Source organism: Gorilla gorilla, chromosome 2 (assembly GCF_029281585.2).
Source record: "Gorilla gorilla gorilla isolate KB3781 chromosome 2, NHGRI_mGorGor1-v2.1_pri, whole genome shotgun sequence".
Classification (NCBI taxonomy): domain Eukaryota; kingdom Metazoa; phylum Chordata; class Mammalia; order Primates; family Hominidae; genus Gorilla; species Gorilla gorilla.
The window spans coordinates 111,796,750-111,817,865 of NC_086017.1; the positions used below are offsets into that span (position 1 = coordinate 111,796,750).

The window sequence follows — 21,116 nt, forward strand, 5'->3', positions numbered from 1 at the left end:
TCTACACTGGTAACCAGACATGTCTTTTTAAAATATAATTCAGATCATATAGCTCATGCTTAGGACATTTCAACAGTTTCCATTGTTCCCAGATGGCGACTAATAATTTTGATGTAGTTGACCCTCCAATGTATGTTAGCCCCTGTTTCTCTTTCTCTCCAGGTTCATCTCTAAGCCCTCTCTGCTTAGTTGCTGTGCTCCAGTCGCACTGGCCAGCTGTTATTTCCATCCACTTACCTGCTCCATCCACAGTAGGATGTCTGCTCAGAGCTGGTCTCTCTCCTAGGGAGGCTCTGATTTCACTCCCATGAAGCCATTCACTAACCAGCCCTGAAAGTCCTCAGTTAGTTAACACTCACTCATCCTTCAGACTTGACTCAAGAGTTCCTTTCTTATAAAAGCCTCCTCTGACATCCCAGGCTAGAGATGGTTTCTCTGTTTTTAGCCCTCCTTTACAAAGAACATTCATCTTAGTTTACATTATTCATTTAGTATACTATTAATACAGGAGTTAAGAAGAAATCACTTAGGCAGATAATAAGGGTATGGGAGTCCTCGGTAAGACTTTTCTTTTTGATGAGAAGCAGCCCCAAGTCGTTTTCTAGCAAAAAGGAGCCTGCAAGGTGGGATCTTGCAAGGGTGAATGCTAGCAGGAACTAGGGTCTAGACATGTTCAAGATGGCGGCTCCATCTTCCCTTTCTTTGTCAGCCACTTGTACGGTAAAGAGCAGACAAGATGGCACCAATCAACTGGAAAGTCCATTTGCATAATAAGATTAGGGGTTGGGGGACCAGCCTTCCTTGGGCGCTATGTAAATGTCATACCTGATCAAACTAATATGTGAGCCCTCCATAAATCAGACACCACTTCCTCAAATTGGACTATAAATTCCGGGGCATCCGCTGCCAGCCGGTCCTTTCTGCTCAGAGACCCCTCTCTCTATGGAGAGCGCTGTTGTTCTTTCTCTTCTCTTCTGCCTATTAAACCTCTGCTCCTAAACTTGTGTGTGTCCCATGTCCTAAATTTTCCTGGCATGCAACAACGAACTCCAGGGTATATACACCAGACAACGTAGCCACTTCACTATTATGTGTTTAACATCTTTTTGCCTCGCTAGAATGTAAGCTACCTGAAGGCACAATTGTCCATTTTTCTTCACTTCAGTATTTCTAATGCATGGGTCCTGGCCCACAAGAGGCACCCAACAGCCCAGAAATCTCAATTAACCAAATAGCATCCTAGCAAACTTCCACAAGTTGGTCCTAGGGGGTAAAATTCTGTAGACAAAAATTTTGGCATCCTCCTATTTCTAATTTCTTCATATTTTCCCCAAATTCTGGCTTCTGCCCTCACTGGTTGTACCAGCCTCTCTTCTTTAAAGCTTTGATTGGTTAGCTATCACACTGGAAAATAACTGAAGAGCTAGTTCCTATTAAAGTGTAAAGACTCATAAAGAATGAAGAAGTTTCTTATGTCATGATAAATTTTTGTATTAATAAGGAAAACCAAACTGCATTATTTAAGTTCTAATAGTATAAGTGCAGTGATCAGAGATAACTTTGGAGTGGAGCCTTCTTATTGGTCGTTTGATGCTCCCTTTCCATACCCAACTCTCCTTCCACACATAAGCCAACTCTTTTCAGTAAGAGTTCAAACCTTGGACATCTGATCTAGCAGAATCGTGAATCTAAGGTAAATCCACATGAGGGGCCATGACCCTAACTCATCTCAAATGCCATCTTTTTCAAGTCCCATTTGCCTCAAGGACTAAGAAAATTTAGAAACCTTATGGATATAGTGACAAAATTCTGGGCCATTCAAACCATTAAACATTCCAGTTTATTTAAATATCAGGGTTCATAAAAGAAAATCAACTCTATAGTTTTAACAGATGCCCTCCAGAATGGCCAATTATTGCTAAACCAAAGTACATCCTATTAAATTTGTTACAGCAATGATGTGAAAACATGGAAAGCCTTTACTCTGAATAAAACAACAACAACAAAAAAAAACAGAGGAAGTATTCAATTAACCATCAGAAGGGGTTTTAGTAAGGAAAGGACTGAGTTTACACATTATCAATTTAAAATAAATTTATTGAGAAACTTCCGTGTACCAGGCATTAATCTGGGTGCTCTGAAGAATGGAATCATGGTGTGTTAATGGTGGCCTTGGGGATTGTAACAGATGTGTGTGTGTTAGTGTGTTAGTGTGTGGTGGTGTGTTGGTGGTGGCCTTGGGGATCGTAACAGATGAGGTCAGCAGAAGCCAGATTGTGACGTGATTTGCCAAAATGCCACAGCTGGGGATAAAACAAAATCCTTGTCCTCAGCCTGCTCAATTCATGTTTTAGATGATTTTTACAAAGGATAAAATGTCCATTATTTGGGCATTTGATCCAATAATGATCTTTCCATTATTGTAGAAAGATGTGAAAAGCATGAATGCTTTAAGGGAGGACTTCAACCAAGGGCAAAGATGGGCCCCAAACAGTCCATGAATCAGGCCCAGTTCTGTAACTACTTAGGTTTCCTCCTACTTTGATCCTAGGAGACCCACATGAAAGCACGATCGACTTCATAAGCCTGAGAATGTCTCTGTTCTCTAACCTGAAGTGGTCACATTGGATTCATAACACTAATTGTTTCCATAGTGCACAGCTGTTATGTTGAAAATAGAAAACCATGACTTCATGTGTGGACTATGAATACAGGCAAGAGATCTGTTATCAATAAACCCAGTTTCTCTAATTTGATCATCTAGCTAACAGGGTAAGACCTTCATCCACCACCTTAGCTTTTGCCAACTTTTCTCTGGTGAAGTGAAGGAAGTGAGGCAATGCTATCTCTGAATTTCATGCTCTAAAAGGCAAACTATGGCCCATGGGCCAAATCCAGTCCACCACCTGTTTTTGTAAAAACAGCAGAGTTGAGTATGACACGTACCATATGGCCCACAAAGCCTAATGTATTTACTATCCAGTCTTTCACAGAAAAATTTTGCTGACCCCTGCTTGAAAGTAAAATAGTTAAACAGCAACAAAATGTAAGCAGATTCTCCATCGACACAAGGGTGTATTGCAAATGAGAATTAAGGTGGTTTGTTAAATATAGTTTCTTACTTCATTAAATATGTGAATTACAGCAAAGATTAAGTTATAGGAATTTAAAACATGTAAAGATTCAAAATACCTCCCCTGATCCATCACACATGAAAAAGATTAATGTGAGAATGTCCTTCTTCTTCTTCTAGACATAAAGTATTATTTGAGATGTCAGGATTGATGGCTTTGTATTCATGATTATGTCCCTAGGAGACTACATGCTACATCTCTGTACCACACCCCCATGATGAGCATAGAGTCCTACACAAAAGAACTTCACCATGTTATGTGTGCAATAAATTTTAAAGCGCTAGAATTTGTAAGGCTTTTTTTTTTTCAAACTGAAGATGACTCAGATATGGGAGACTTATTGGCAGACCCAGGTCTGTTTTTGATTAGCAGTGTAATCATGGTTAATTGACTTAATGTTCCTAAATCTCAATTTTCTCATCTGTGAAAGGAAAGGCTTGAACTGTATACCCTCTGGGGTTTTGGTCTCTGAATTCTGACTAATAAAGGTAAAACTTGTTGGATTCCTATCAATTCCAAGTGACAGCTCAAGTTTTGCTACCTTAAAATTTTGTTAAATCAAATATTATTTGAGGGCTGGGTGCGGTGGCTCACACCTGTAATCGTAATAGTTTGGGAGGCTGAGGCTGGTGGATCACTTGAGGTCAGGAGTTCAAGACCAGCCAGGCCAACATGGTGAAATCTCGTCTCTGTCAAAAATACAAAAATTAGCCAGGCTTGGGATGGTGGGCCCCTGTTATCCCAGCTACTGGGGAGGCTGAGGCAGAAGAATCACTTGAACCTGGAAGGAGGAGGTTGCAGTGAGCTGAGGTAGCGCCGCTGCACTCTAGCCTGGGTGACAGAGTGAGACTCCATCTCAAAAAAAAGAAAAAAAAGAAATATTATTTGAGATTGATGATGCTTCAGACATGTCGGGCCTCTCAACCTTTTGGAGCACCAATATTACAAAGAACAATTTAACTTGTGAATATGCAATAAAAATTATTCCAATTTTATGGTGATTTGCTCATATCTCTTTGTAATATTCTGATTTCAATCAATTCAAAAACAATTCAATAAGGTAGAATAATTACAACTAACTTGACCTTTAAGTTTTACTATATTAGTCTAGGAATAGAAATGCCCCAATGAACATTTTATAAAAGGTACAATTTTAATCTGCAAATAGCCAATAGTTTTCAGATCAGCCTCATCTTCATAAAAATATACATTCATTCCTGCTCACAAGGGGCACAGAAAAAGAAAAAAAAAATGAAAAAACAATGCATTCCTATGTGAAACAACTGTAGTTACTTAGGTCAGTAGCCACACTGCCTTTTTAAATTCACTGAAATGACTGAGATTAGGAGGGGGCCAACCATCAGATGGTTGAAACTGACATCAAAATGGGGCTATGTGATATTAGAGGACACAGGCAAGACTGCCATGGACGAGCCTGGGGAGTTCTAATAGAACAATCTGGCCATACCTGCCCCATATTCTGTATATGATTGAAGTTATACTTTCAGCCTTTTATTCTATTACTATAATATACAGCTTTGAATCCCAAAATCCTGTTAAGAAAAACAAATCCTGAATGATCCATTTCAGAAATTTCAAATATGTATATATATTTTTCCTAAGGGGAATAAAATGCCAAGGAAGGAATTTCATGGATTAAAAATCTCTTTTAAAGCACTTGGAAAGAGAACAGGGATAATCCAATTTGTACACTTTTTTCACTTTATTATTCTCTTGCATAATAAGAAATGTATACAGCTATACAAGAAATATATAGTATTTTGCCACCTATGTTACCTAGTTTAATTTTAATTGTGATTTTGCTGTAATCAAGTAGGAAAGTGAAAACTCAGATCTTAAAAACCATCTCACAAAATTAAAGGTAATCATTTAATCCATAGTGTGTGGTCAAGTTGAAATCTTGGTCTGTATCTTGGTCTGTATCTTTTAAACTGAAAAGTAACTTGAAGATTATTTGGGGCTCTCTTAAGTGACAGCTATTTACAACAAAATTTTATGTTGTTGATTTTTTAGTGTACTTTTTTTCATTTCTTTTTATTTATTGTACTTTAAGTTCTGGGATATGTGCACAGAACGTGTGGGTTTGTTACATACGTATACATGTGCTATGGTGGTTTGCTGCACCCATCAACCCGTCATCTGTATTAAGTATTTCTCCTAATGCTATCCCTCCCCTAGCCCCCCACCCACTGACAGGCCTCAGTGTGTGATGTTCCCCTTCCTGTGTCCATATGTTCTCATTGTTCAACTCATAATTTGCTGTCTTAAAAAAAAAGTACAGATTATTCTTTGAATGTCAGTTTCTCCTGCAGGCCTGGGCCCTTTGGGATTTGCTGAGCTTTTTCAAACCTGTAGAAGGAGTAATCTGTTCACCAATAAGGTCAGTATTGCCTCATCTTACGCAGATCCAGTGTTTGATACAAAGGGCGGGGAAGCATAGACATGGTCTAAGTGATGCAAACCATGAAGCAAGAAAGTCACAGACTTGAATCAGAGCCAAGACTTCCACACATACAGCCTGCAGTGAGCCACAAGGCAATTCCCAAAGTGATCTTACATATGGAGTACAGCATCCCAAATTTTAGAGATAGAGGAGAGTTTAGAGATTATAGACCAAGCTCTTCATTTTAAAGCTGAGGCCAAGTGTGGTTAGATGACGTATGTAGGGCTCTAGAGCTAGCCAGTGGCATTGCCAGAATTAGAACCCTGGACTCCTGCCTACCAATCCGGCCCCATATCAGGCATCCCCTGCTGCCTCATGCAAAAAGAGCAAGAGCCAAGTTCTAAAGGGATGGGCTCGCCCAATAAATGTGGCCAGCAGCAGATCCTTGACTCTGGATTTTATTATAAACTTGAAAAAAATTCTCCATCAATCACAAATAAGAAATGCTATATACAGAACAGCATCTTGTTCCAAAAGTGTGCATTTGAAAAGAAAGGAGAAAAAAACCCTACACTATCTTTAAATCTCGAGGCATAGCTCTAAACAGATGGAAAAGCCAATCTATGTCATCAAGAAAAAAGAAATCATGTTTTTTTGAAAAGGAAGAATGACTTTTGCTGGAATAGAGTCAGGGTGGAGTAGGAAGAGTCCACATCTAAGAGCGTTAACTCACTTTTTTGTAGACCATTTGCCAAGAGCCAGAGGAAATCCCCAATAATCTTAGCAGAGTAAAGCTTTTTATTTTTTAAGGTTAGAGGAAAATGCATTTTATACTTTTTTCCTGCTCATGTAAAGTTAGTCTTAATCAACAAGCTACACATGTTCTACAAAGGAAATCATTATTAAATGGCCTTCATTTACAAATTTCATGTTACATAGGAGTTACAGCATTTCTTTCAATACAATATTCCCATGGGGCTACTCTCATAGGTACAGGTCTAGCCTAACCTTGGTCATTCCTCTAACGTCTTGCTGCAGCCTAAAATCTACTATAGTCACATGCCTAGATGGCCTGTTTGGGTCTCTGTTATATTGTTAAAAAAGAAAGGGCACTCTTATCCATACGCATTCTCCTAAAGATCTTGAACTATAATGAGCAATTAATAAGTATTTGTTGAATGAACGACTGGCTTTTGATTTGAAGCAGAAATTAGGCTTCGTACTCCATAACAATGCTCAGTGGTAAAATCAGAAGCATCAATTTGACTTTGAAATATATTGCTTTTGTTTCTGTGAAAAATGGAGCACCCCATTGGACACCTGGGGAAGTAGCTACAGTTCCTTCCAAAGGGAACACACTAAAAAATATGACAAAGTACATGATGCCCAACTCACAGGTATCCAGTTGCAGAATAATGTGACATATAGAGACATATGGACCCAGACTGGGATTTGGGGTCTTACCCTTGCCCCTCTCAAATACATAAAACAATTCAAGCAATTTTTATTAATTTGCTTGCTTTTGATCACTCTAGAGAGTCCCAGACTCTCACATGGATAGACCTCACTCCTCTACTTGTGGGCCCTCAGGCTTGAGGAGGAGGACGAAAGGCGGTCAAGTGGCAGCACGAGTTCCTGGCTTGTTATTTCCTCCTCGCAGGGTAGTTCCCCCAGGAGAGCAGCTCTGCAGCTTGTGCTGAAAGTTTTCTTCTGTCTTTGCAGCACCTGTTCTCCCTCTCCTTACAAGTGAGGGCTTCTGGAAATTTTCAAGTGCCCAAGAAGCATGGGAGGGCCATGAACTGCCATCTGTTAGTAACTGTTACTCCATCTCAGTATCCAAATGAAATGATTGGGCAGTGGTCTTCACAGGGGCCCATGTCACATGCTCCATGCCAAGAGTTGTTTTCCTTAAATCCTAATCAAAACTGAGTTACTCCAAGATGTACATCAAACAAAGAGTTCTTAAAGCTGCTTTCTTGGTAATTATAACTGTTTCAAGGAATTTTGGTGGCTGCTGATACCATTTTCTGGATTAAACATACAGCCTTTAAATATACAGCCTTCCTCAGCATGCCTCGCAAGTGTCAGGCAAACATTTGTATTTCAGTTAGGAATTTCTGCAGTGAAGACATTGCTTGGTACATTTTCCAGGACCCAGTTGACATTTAAACAGAAGAGGTGACCACTTATTTGACAAGACTTTTAAGAGACATAGAAAGGATCTCATGATTTAAGAAATTCTTCCATTATAATGCTACCTGGTGGTTGAAATCTTCCCATTAGAGAAGACAGGCCTGATTCTCTTGAATTAGGACTTTACCTAAGCATCGGTAAATAAAAAGCAAGTGTTTCAAGAGAATAAGTATGGCAGATAATTTTCAAGAGTAGGCTAGCAGGAATGAGGCACTAACTAGGGATATTTTGACCAAGCATGGTGATGGGATAGTCTGGAGCTGACAGCATTATAAGGAGAAGGCAAGTTTGGAATGGGGCAAGATGAATCTTTAGATATTAGGGTCACCAGGTCCAGGATGGAGAACACAGGGTGGCCCCCAAAGACAAAACGTGCTTCCACTCTTCCACTTTTATGCTTACCACTTGTTCTAGAATTTTTCCCATTAACTGTCAAAAATACCTTACATGGGATTATATCCTACAATTGAAATCAAAGCAGCCGGTAAGTACAGAGCTTTATATGTGGTGGGTGTTTAATAGATGTTGATGGAAGTTGGATTTCATTCATCTGCTCATCAAGATGTGTTTTGCTCTTTGTCCCAGCAAAACCACAGCTTTTTAAAAGATCAGGATCAGGAACAAGGTCATTAAAAATACATTTTAAAATGGAAATTAAAACAGAAAGGAGGTGTGAGGATTCTTGCCAGTCCAATCAACATGCAGTTTCTCAGTGGAGGAATCACAGAAATGCGGGCTGAGAAGGGTGTGCCTTCCTAAAAAGGGGCAGGGAGAAGGGCAGCTGGGATGGAATGTCATCCTTCCCTTAAGCACTGGATTCTCACGAACACATATCTGCCACCTGGTGATTTCACCTCACTAGCTCCATGCATCAATGTATTTAGAATCTCTTTTTTATCATAAAGTTAGCATTGCCATTAAAACAACATCTGCATTATATTTTAGAAATAAAACTTACATCATATAAATTAAAGTGAGATAATTGTGTGAAAGTGCTTTTTAAATTAAAAAGCAAAATCAAATTTTTATGTGAAAAACCCCTCTGTACTGAAAGGGATCTGCAAATAAACTAGTGCTAGCAAATATTTATAAAGTACCTTTAAGATGTGAAAATTAATCTCTGGGCCAACAAGAGAAGTGATGGATGACCACTTAGTTTAAAAACGGTCCTACAGGCATCTGCAAATGTGCACTAAAACAACCAGGTTCCAACAAGCCCTTTCCCACTGTAAAGAAACAATGGAGTTATTATTTTTGCCACTTAAGGCTCTCATCAAGATGTTATCTTCATAAGTTAATGCACATTTTTAAAAGTAAATAAGCATTTCCATTAGGTTCTCCAGTTTCTCTAATTTGCTTATGGTGTTTGAGGCCCAGAGAGTGAAGTATTTAAGTACTGAGATTGATTCTTTTTTTTTCCTGAATGTTTTGGATTTCTTAGCCCCTGGCTGGGGAAAACACCCATGCTAAAACAGCAATAACAGCATCACCACATCCTTTCACATCAACATGCATGATTTATCCTACGGAACAGAAGTAGCAAATAACAGCCAAGCTTCATTATTTTGCAGATTCCATATTTGCAAATTTTTCTACTAATTAACATTTGTTTTTAATCCCAAAATTAATACACAAAGCATTTTCAGACTTATTTGTGGACATGTGAGGAATGGAGAAAAATCTGAGTCACCCAATATGCATGTTCCTGGCTGAGGTTGAACAAGGTGATGCTCTGCCTTCTTGTTTCAGCTCTCAGACTGTAAACAAGTGTCCTTTTCACAGTTAACATAGCACCACACCTTTCCCATTTTTGTGCTTTTTGTTAGTGACTTCACTGTTTAAGCAGCCCCTAAGTGTGGTGCTGAAGGGCTGTCTGGAGTTTCTGAGCACAAGAAGGCTGTGATGTGCCTTATGGAGCAAAAATGTGAGTTAGATAAGCTTCATTCAGTAATGAGCTATACTGCTGTTGGCCATGAATTCAATGTTAACGAATCAACAACGTATATTAAGTAAGGCATCTTTAAACAGAAACACACATAAAACAAAGTTATGTACCGATCCATTGATGAAAATGTTGTGACCAGTGGCTCACAGGAATCCAACTCCATATTTCCCCATAGAAACAACGGTTTGGCTAATTTGGTGTTTCCAGCAACTTTATAAAACATTACTACTGCAAATAATGAGAATCGACTGTATTATGCTCTGGGTTTTTTCAATGAGAAAAATAAGACCCATGGAAGTTAAATTTTTTCTCCCAAGGTCACCTGGCCGGTTAGAAGCAGAGTAAGGGCTAAAACAGAGGTGTTTTGTTTCCAATCCAGTGATCATTTTTCTGCTTCATTCCTTCTTTCACCAACACTTTCATTATGAATGAAGATAAGGGCAATAATTTCTGCATAACATGAGATGCTCAGATTTAGCTAGCATTTTCTTCCCCAGAGCACTGTCTTTCAAAGTGTTTAAAGCAGGCTTAATTTGACTCTTGAAGCCCCAAATGGCAAAAACTATATGACAGTTCAATTTAAGTTATAGAATTTTAATGTTTGGCTTACGATGACTCATGAATACAAGATATAGTCAGAAAAGGAGACAAGACTAAACTTTTTTGAAAGTTCCCTCTGTGCCAGGCAAATGTAGCCAATTTCCACATATTATCTCGTCTGATAAGAAATTAGTATGAGTTTCAGCAAATTAATTTGCCTACTATTATACCTTTTAGACAAGATGCGGTTTCTAAGAAAATGGATCATACATTTTTTTAAAGAAATATGCCTAACAAGTATGCCTAACGAATAGAGATATGGACTCAAAACTTACCTGACTCTTTCCTATTAGCAGCTAAAAATAAAAACACAAAATAAAAAAATCAACAATATCAAGTTCTGGCAAGGATTTGGAGCAATTGAAATCTTCATACCTTGCTATTAAAAAAATGTTGTAGCCACTTAGGAAAAACAGTTTGATGTTTCTTATAAACAAACACTTAATATATGACAAAAAGCAATCTCACTCCTAGATATTTATCCAAGAGAAATAAAAATGTATGTTCACACAAAGACCTATGTAAGCAAGTGCTTATAGCAGTTTTATTCATTTTGGCCCCAAATTAGAAACAACCCTACTGTTGAATTGGTGAGTGAGCAAGTGGCTGCATGGCCATATAATGAAATTCTATTCAACCAGTAAAAGGAGCTAACTATTAATACATGCAACAACATGGATATATTATGAAAGAACTGTGCTAAGTGGAAAAAAACAGACAAAAATATTAATATACCTCTATTCATAGAATATTCTGAAAAAGGCAAAACTATAGGGAGAGAAATCAGATCAGTGGTTGCCAGAAACTGGGGGTAGGGGAAGGGATTGACTACAAGGCACAGTGGAACATTCTAGGGAGATGGAAATGCTTTACTTGATTAACTGACAAATTATAAAAATTTACTGGATTGAACATAGCAATTAGACAAAGGAAATAGAGAAGGGAACTTTTATGGTGCATTTAAACCTAGAAAGATTTTTGAAAGGTATTTTGTTGCTTATTACCTAGATTAAGATATAACTACAGAAGAATATTTACTAATTATCTGAAAGTAATGTCAAAATAAGTCACGGTTAGCTTTAGGGTGTGACATGGAGTAACAGGTATCCCAAGACAGGAGCATTCTAGAAAGTGAAACCTGCCCAAGATGCTGTTTGAGATGTTCTCTCTGTAAGAGACAGCAAGCAAGTTGTTTATAGACAGTCTCGGCAAAAAAGCTTATAGATAAGCTTGATAAGAAGCTTAGTTATTTGATAAGAAGTTAGTTATTTTGATAAGAAGTTAATTTGATAAGAGGTTACTTATTTTAATATATTAATCTGAAGATTATTTAATAATTCCATATGTTAGTAATAGTATAGGGAATTTTTTCAAGAGAATTTTTATTATTACCTTGTCTTAGAAAAAAGGATATTGCAAAAATAAAAAATGTTTACACTTAGATGTAGATAAAAGCTTTTAATCATTAGAAGATGCTTCCTTGTATTGTCATACTGAAATTCAACTTTAGTAAACAAGATAACAAAATTGAACCTCAAAGCAATATACCTGCGCTTCTAGTAAGGGAGTCCTAGGAGCAAGTGAGTCACTTTAGAAGAGAGCCCCAGCTGTGATCTAGCTGCCTTGGGGGAGATGGGCTGGTAAGGATGAAGGAGCTCCCCATTTCCAAGGACAGGATGGGAAATGGATTATACAATAGTTGGTCTCTAGTCACAGTTGTGACACTTCTAGTGGCACCCTCCCTGTTGGAACGATGCTTTTAGACCTGACTCAATTTTTTTCAGTCCTTCACAAATAGCATTAGCTTCAAAAGCCTGAATGTTTTGCTTGTTTAATTAGGTGTGTGTACTGAGGGTGAATAAAGGAAGGGTAGAAAATAACATGTTTTCACCACCAAAACAATCCTTCCCTGGCAACTATGGGATGCTTTGAGATGGTCAAGTCCAACTTGCCTTGAATCTGAGTGAAAGCAAGAGACCACAGGGGGCCTTGTGGTTCCCTGAATGATGATACATACTAGTAAATAAAAAAACCCCACCCTGAAATATAAAAAAACCCTCGGAATCCAGAGGGTATTTGGTCTGGGAAGAGGCACTAATCAGAAGATTCCTTGTCCCCTGTGACCTGTATTATCCAAGCAACCCAGATCCTGACTGGCCGAGGAACTGGCCAACTGGATGGAAACTTCTTACCCAATTTTTATGTTTTGTTATATGCTTTCTTAGTAAGGCCTTAGCAACTGGTGATAAGGGTCTGTGATTTTTCCTCATAATCATTTTATAAACAATAGTATTTTTGAAGGGAGCAAATGTGTTCAGCTTAAAGCAATAATGGCATCCATTAATGAAGTAAACTATAGGTAAAATATAGAGTTAAAATGTCTTTAATGTTGTGAGAGAGCCCTCATTTATAAATATGCTGCCTGCTTCTTCAAAAATATATTCATATTTATCATGTATTCTGGTTTGGGGTTAGAAAAATTTTCTCACCCTCCACAGAGGGTGCATATAAAATATTCCCTACATAAAGCTTTTTCTTTTTTTGATAAAACACTTCTGGAAATGCCATAAAATTTTGCAGAATGGCAGAGAAGGCGCCCTGTTCAAAGCCTTCCCAATTCTCCTAAGAAAAATGAAACTATTTTTGGAAAGGAATAAAGCCCAGTTCAGCTTTATTCCTTCCTCAGTTTAGCATTTATTACATTGTAGTATCCTGTTTGGTTTGTGTATTCCTCTTGCTAGGATATAAATTCCACCAGGATGGTAACCATTTTTCTTCTTTCTTTATTTATTCTCTCATAATGTTAGATGCATAGAAAATGGTATTTTAATAAGAGATGAGAAATTTCATAATGCCTACCCTGGAGATACAATTACATGAGAATGCCATGGCATAAGTTTCAAGATGGGGTCTAAGCTAAGACCAAGGAGATGAAAGCTTGGCCTGATCCAAGTTTGTCCCAGGAGGCCCATTTGTTCCTCAGGGGAATTCGGGGATGTAGGTCAGCTACAGGGCAGATCTCAGATCTAGCTGTCTTTAAGCTATCTTGGGCACAGGTCGACTCTTCTAAATGATAGCAGGACCAATACAGATCCACACCCTTGGCCTAAGGCCAGTCCTGAGATGGGCTCTGGAATGAAAGACAAGGCCATCTATGAAGGCCTCAGGAGATGTGGTCCTTTAGCTGCTCTAAACTACCAAACATTTTTCTATGAATTTTTTTAAAGGGATAATTATTCATGTATTTTTCCAATCACTCTTTAATCAGCATTTATGCTCAGTTTTTTTGTGGTCCTGGAAAGGTAATTGATCCCAAAATTCTCTTCCCGTGTTTATTTCCAATTTTCTTTTGCCCATAGGCAAAACTACATTTCCAAAGCCATATGCCAACAGATAAGATTATTTACATTTCTCATTCTATTTTTATTCCATTTAAATAGTCCTTTAAAATTAAAAAGGCATCACATATGCTCCCTACATTAGTTATCTATTGCTATATAATAAATTAACCCAAAGCTTAGTGGCTTAATCAACAATAAGCATTCATCATCCACACAGTTTCTGTGGATCAGGTACTTGGGAGGAGCTGAACTGGGCAGTCCTGGCTCAGAATCTCTCATGAGGTTGCAGTTAAGATATTGGCCAGGATTACCATCATCTGAAGGCTTGACTGGAGCTGGAAGATGTGCTTCCCAGATGGCTCACTCCGATGGCTAGCAAATTTGTGCTGGATATAGGCACGAAATCTAAGCCCTTCACCTTGTGGACCTCTCCATAGATCTGCGTGAGTGTTTCATGACACATCAGCTGGTTTTCTCCAGATTGGGTGATCCAAGAAAATGAACAAGGTGTAAACTGCAATGTCCTTTATGATTTAGCCTCTGAAAGTTACATATTTTCACTTCACTTTTTCCATATTTAATGAGTACACAGCCCAGCCTTGATTCAGTGTGCAAGGGGACTATATAAGAGCATGAATAACAGCAGGTGAGAATAATTGAGGGCCACCTTGGATACTACCACACTTAAATTTTTTTATACCACATCAAAAGAAATTACATAAAATAAACTGTGTGCTCACATCTTAGTTACAAAGTATGAGATTTTTCATGGACCATCTCGAGGCCCTCTCTGCATGATCTATGCATATGGTAGTAATTCTTCCAGCCCTTCACTTGACCCATCCTAATTCTTGCTTGGTAAAAGGCATCTGTCTAGACAGCTCTTAAGTTTTATCAGCTCTTAGACTTCTTCAAGAAGCTCAATATCCAAAGACCAACACTCCTGAAAATGCACAGACCCACAAGTGTACTAGTCTACATGCAGCTTCAAGGGTTTTATGGCTCCCCTGAGCTTAAGAAAAGAAACTCTAACCTGCAAGCTACACACACCATGTTTTCAGCTGGCTGCCAAGTGCAAGTGTCATAGCTAATGCTCAACAATAGGCTGATGTCCAATTCTAGCTGAAGGGCTGGCTAGCACTCTATGTAAGACAAAATGACAGAAAACATTCACATGAAGTATCAAATTCATCTTTAGTGTCACAATTGTGTCTTTCTTCATTGACCTAGTAAAGTAAACTGTCCATACTTTATACTGAGTTTTCTTGAATTTGGGTTACAGTTAACATATGCCTCTGGTTAATATTAGGCATTAACTTTAATACATATACACAAGTGGAATGACTCCCACTAATAGCTCATAATGTCACAAAAACCTTTCAACTGAAGTTTTAAACATTACTCACCACCAAACAAGGTTATGTTAAGTGAGTGCTGCCCAGGGCTCCAGCTAGCTATGGTAAAAAATAGTTTCTAATTATAAAAGGCAGCCAGCAAGTTCATCTCAAGAACTAGAGGGTCTCACTCTTATCAGCTAAATTTTTTTCTACAGACATTTATCATATATTCAACAACAGAAAGCACAAATTCTCTAAATTTCTAGAACTAAGTAAATTAGCTAAGTTTATATTATCCACTTTCTTCAAAGTAGTACCCGAGTGCTTTGTACTGATTCTATAAAGAGATCAGCATTATTTCTCAATGCATGGTTGATCTCATCAGAATCATCAGTGATAGTTGTTTAACATGCAGATTACCAGAACAACTGAATCAGAATCTGATGTGAGTATAGTAAGGGTGGGAGGAGTGAAAGTGGGGGAGGTTAGGGGAGGCAGGACTCTGCATACTTAGCAGATTCACTAAGTCAGTGGTTTCCAAAATGTGATCCCAGGACCAGCATTGCTAGTATCATCTGGGAACTTGTGAGTAATGCAAATTATTCAAACTATCCCACCTCAGATCTACTGAGTCAGAAACTCTGGGGATGGAGCCCAGTGTTCTGAGTTTATCCAGCCCTCTAAGAGATGATGATGCTTGCTGAAGCTAGAGGACCACTGCGCTCAGTGATTCTTTGCTTCTCCATATATTGAGAGTGAGAGTCATTATCTCTAGGTTTGTTAAATAGCCATATTTCAATAAAACAAAGTCAAGTCATAAAATTTCTTTCATATCCATCTAATTATCTTCCACAACCAGGCCTTGTAGATGTAGGATGCAAGTTCGTAAATGAAAAAGGGTAGGTGAGAGAGGGACTTTAGATTCAGAGCTGACAAACAGAGGTAAATGTTTCTTGCCATTTTTTTAAAAGAAGATTACTCTCACAAAATAATAAAGTCCCTAGAAAGAGATATCCCTAAAAGGATCTTTACTCTGCTAATGCTTATCCTTTAATGCCTTTTAAATTATCTGATAATTCACAGGAAATTTATTTAGTGTTAACATCTGTGGTCCCTTTGTGGCCTATCAACCTCCAACCATGAAAAGGAATGTTTGAAATGGACTTTTCTGGGACACCACGGAAACCTTACAGATGACATCTGAGCCATGGGTTATGACGACTTTGGAAAACACCACAGTAAATACTTGTTGTCTTAATTTTCCAACATAAGTGAAAACAGATGTTTGCACTGAATGGCCAATAAAGAACAAGTATTATATAACGCAATTCAGCTCACAAATTTATGGGATTATAAGACTCAATGCACATTCCTTGTAAACATCTGAGAAAGGCACCTGAGAATATTTGAAAAGGCACTGATATGTTTTTGAAAATTTGTGAAAATGGGATTTATTGCCAAGAACATGTGGAGAAGGAATTTTGACTAACCTGTACTATGAAGTATTGTTAATTCTCTAAGTAATCCAATGGTATTTCTTATTAGTCATTCTGGTAACTCAGTTGTAATATCAATATTTAAAATTTGAGTTGTTCATAAAATGGGATAATGTTCAAAATCACTTGTTTTGCTGAAACACTGTCTATAAAGAATTTTGCAAGTAGGTTATTATACATTAGAGCAAAACCCTAAACCATACTACTGCCAATATGTTGATCATTCAAAAATTCATTGTGTGTCACACCAAATTTAGTCGGTTTGTAGGACTTTCATCTATTTCTTTTTTCTTTTTTTTGAGATGGAGTCTTGCTCTGTCACCCAGGCTGGAGTGCAGGGCATGATCTCTGCTCACTGCAAGGTCTGCCTCCCAGGTTCACGCCATTCTCCCGCCTCAGCCTCCCTTGGTTTTTATTTGTATCACAAGATGAAACCAGCACAACAATCCAACATGGCATGCACAGTGCAAACACATACACACCTGGATTTGGAAAGCTCATTGAAATACACATTTTTTTCCAGTATTCACTATTAATATGGGTTATAAAAGTCTAAAACCCAACAGAACATATAAAGTTACCATAGCAGAGATGATGAGGGTCTTCCAAGCACAAGAATTAGAACCTGAGAAGACACGCAAGTGGGAAAGAAGAGGGTTGTAAACAAAGAGTGAGAGGAAAATTTGGAAGTCATCTATTGAGTATAGCAAAGAAGACAGCCAGCCAGAGAAATGGAGATCAAAGAAAGAGGTTTATATGTTGAAATGGTATTAAATGCCTGCAACTGTGATCTAGTCACCAATTACAGGATCACCATTTCCTGGGCACACTTTACACAGAAACTCAGTTCCATGGAAATATTGGTTACAAGACAAATGAAGAGAAATATGACATTTGAACTCAAGATCCAACTCAAAGATCCACTGGAAAACAGCAGAATTCTCTGCAAGTTCTTCAAAATATCAAACTCCAACTACAATAGAACAAACATCCAGAATAAATTGAAAACCAGCTTTACAAAAGAACACTATAATGTCTGACTGCTATTGTGCATATGTTGTTGCCACCCTTCAAGGGACATAGTGATTTATGTTATAGCCAAAGCCATTTAGGAATGCTATGGTGTGAATATACAGTTATGGTTTGTCTAATCTGATATACACAGAGCTGATCAAATGAATATAAATGTGTGCTTTTCTAGATTGGTCATGCCAAGATAAGTGAACAGGAAGCAATGATATTCTTCAACTAAGTGGAATACTTTGCATGACATAGAAACAACACTTTTGCCTTTAAAAAAAATAAAGTGTGCATTGTCTTCCAAGGGATAATTCCTGCTGCATCCAAACAGATGAGGAGTCAGCTGTGAGGCAAGGACATGGGCCAAAGTGGTCAGCAGGAGTGGCTGGGGGTGGAAGCCAGGAGAATGCTCTGAAGACTCTCATCATGTTGAGAGAAGGCAGAAAGAGGAGGGGCAGGAGAAGGAGGATGAAAGTTTAGGAAAGAGAAGGATTAGGAACAAAAAGAGGGAGTGCAGAAAAAGAGTCACACAATCAAACCAATCCAGTACCTGCAGACTGACCAGACAGACTGCAGCAGGCATCCAGGAGCAGGCTAAGTCACATGGAATTGCATCCCAAGGATAGGCGGAGAAAAAAATGACCAAAGACCACAACCTGTACTTTCAGATGTTTCACCGTAAAAGACAAATATGCTCTGAGCAGGATCTTCCAGACTCCTTCAGGGAGAGCTGGATGAGAGTACAGGAGTGGGATGCTCATGGCAAGAATTATGTTGAAAACACTCCCAGTGTCCTGGCTCCTCTCTGCAGATCCTGTTTCACTGTGTGGATGCCACACCACAGGCTCAGACACTCTAGACTTTGACACCCAGAAAGGGTGTCTTTCTGCTCAGTACCAGTGTCCAGGCTACTGGAGTGTCTAGATCTTTCCATCACTGCCAAGGCAGATGTATTAGTCCATTTTCACACTACTATAAAGAAATACCCAAGACTGGGTAGTTTATAAAGGAAAGAGGTTTAATTGACTCACACTTCTGCATGGCTGGGGAGGCCTCAGGAGACTTAGAATTATGGCAGAAGGGGAAGCAGGCACATCTTACATGGCAGCAGGCAAGAGAGAGAATGTGTGAGAGTGCAGGAAAAACTACCATTTATAAAACCATCATTTCTCCTGAGAACTCACTATCATGAGAACAGCATGGGAGAAACCACCCCCCATGATCCAATCACCTCCCACCAAGTTCCACCCTCCACATGTGGGGATTATGGGGATTACAATTCGAGACAAGATTTGGGTGGGAACACAGAGCCAAACTATATCAGCAGGTAAAGAGTTCTAAAAATGTACCTGGTCTTCACGTTTGTTTACTTTGGTTAAGAAAGTTACTATCAAAAAAATCCACTAATGCCACCCGAATATTACTTGTTAATGAAAGCTAAAGAGGACTGATACTTTTATTATTTCCTTTTTTTAGAGAAAAAAAACCTGATGTTCAGAAAAGTGAAGCATTAGGTTGGTGCAAAAGTAATTGTGGTTTTTAATGGCAAAAACCACAGTTACTTTTGCACCAACCTAATGACTTACTCGGGCTCACGTGGACTCCTGCACTTTACCCACTAACCCATGGTGCTAATTTTCAGTATTTATATTTCCCGCTCATAACAAAACTACAAATTAGGCAAACCTGATATGGGAGAGCATGCCCAGCATCGTTTTCCTTTTAATTCTTGTAAAAAGGAATAGTTAGGGAAGAATTCTGTGACAGCAGGATCATTAGGGGAGTTTGGAGAGGATGGGCCTGGAGAGGAATGGAGGGACTGTCTTCCAGGTCATCTGATACCTTACTCTAAACTAACTGGCCAGAGTGTCTTAACTTCATCTGGGAAAGTGAAAGGAGAAGGAAATTGTCCTGCATCTCCTGCCGACATAGCTGGAACAGAACTGAATTCCAGAGCTCGCTGCCAGCATGACTTTGGCAGACACTCCAAGCCCCTCCTTGAACGACAGAATCCGCTGCTCTCAGAGAAGCAAGGCCTGTTAGGTCTCACACACCCACACACACGTGCACAGTGGCCTCTCAGGAGGACCCTTGGAAAATCAGAATGTTTTCTTATCAGCTAACAGAATGGAAAAATCACAGAATTGTATTTAATGAGAAAGGATATCTGAAGCTCCACCTTGGCATCACCTTGTAAGCAAAGCGCCCCTGTTCAGAGTCTTAGCAAGGTTTCATTCACCACTACTCAGAGAAGAGAGAACTTCCATTACATTAGAGAAACAGTGGAATACATTTTAAATATGTTTCAGATTATAAGACATGCTACATGCTGAAAAATTATCCTTAACATAAAATACAAAAATCAGCTGGAATATATAAATGTGCACAATTAAAGAAATTATTTTCAATATAATTTACATAACCCGTACTTTCTGAGTATGGAAATCCATTGCATATTTGCTTAACTCCTATATTTTGCACTGAAATCATGAGGTGCTTTGTTTTTCTTAACAGATTACATTTGAATTCATTTTTCTTCTTCTTATGTATATCACTTAAAGCCAGTACATGGCAACACAGTGGGATAGCTTAGCTCCTGCAAATGTTGGTTGTTAAATGAGGATAAAGAATTAACACACCAACAGTTTCATATAAAAGTAAATGACTTTTGTGTGGCCAAGTATTTTTAAACAGAACTGATTTCAAACCCCTTAAATGCAGGAAATGTCTTATTCATCTTTGTAATCCTAATATGATGATTAAAAAATATTAATTAAATGACAAAATGAATAAATGTAAGTCCATTCTTAAAAATCACAGTCACAGCTTCTCAGATCTGGCTTCTGAGAGTAGCACTTATGTTCTAACACTAAAACCAAATGTTCATCTCAATTTTACACATTTACTTATTTTATATAGCTTCAGGAGGGAGTCTGAAAATTTTTTCAAACAATGTTTTAAAATCCTGGAACAAAGAAGCATAAAAGTAAAAATACTTTTAAATTTACAGAAATCAAAACTTAAATAGTAGAAAAATGTACTTGCAACTTTTAAATTTTACTCTGTACTCATCAAGAAAGATTTATTTATCAAGCACTTATACATACAAATTGTCGAAAAGCTCCAAATCAGTAGTTCTTAACCCTGGCCATATTAGAATCACCTGAGGAGTTAAAAGAAAAAAATCCCACCCTAGACCAATTTAAAATAAATTTGTTGGGGAGGCAGAGCATTACTGATATTTTTGAAAACTTTATTATTCTCATGTGCATCCAGGATTAAATATATTGGGCTATAGCCTGTATTGGGATATACATTATAGTATTTATAGTCATAGGTAAACTTATTAAATGAAGAAAATATTGAATTGCTATGTCATAGGTGAGATGTGACTTAGGCCTCAATTTTCTCTAAAATTAATTTCTAATTCTAATTCTAATTCAAGCATCTGTGACCAGCAGATGCTTGAAGTGGGTGAATTTGCCCTGGTTTTCTAATGGTTGGGCTTTCAAAGTATGATCCTTGACTGGAGAATGATGACAAATCTTCTATGAAAATGCCACATCTTCTAGCTCCTTCTTTAGAATTCCGCAGAAAGGAACATTAGCTGACTTCATAGCATGTGTACTGAGAGGCCTTAAATGTT

General features: G+C 38.2%; 1 protein-coding gene and 1 long non-coding RNA gene across 52 annotated transcripts in view; one reads left to right on the top strand and one right to left on the bottom strand.

Annotated features, from left to right (window-relative positions):
* Positions 1 to 16,272, top strand: part of LOC129532734 (uncharacterized) — a 64,893-nt gene extending 48,621 nt beyond the window's left edge. For both annotated transcript variants that reach the window (XR_010132888.1, XR_010132887.1), the window contains exons 4-5: positions 5,456 to 5,535; positions 16,038 to 16,272. This is a non-coding gene — a long non-coding RNA (uncharacterized lncRNA). The remainder of the gene's footprint in view (positions 1 to 5,455; positions 5,536 to 16,037) is intronic.
* Positions 1 to 21,116, bottom strand: part of ABI3BP (ABI family member 3 binding protein) — a 243,624-nt gene that overhangs the window by 213,598 nt on the left and 8,910 nt on the right. The gene's annotated exons all lie outside the window — the stretch shown is intronic.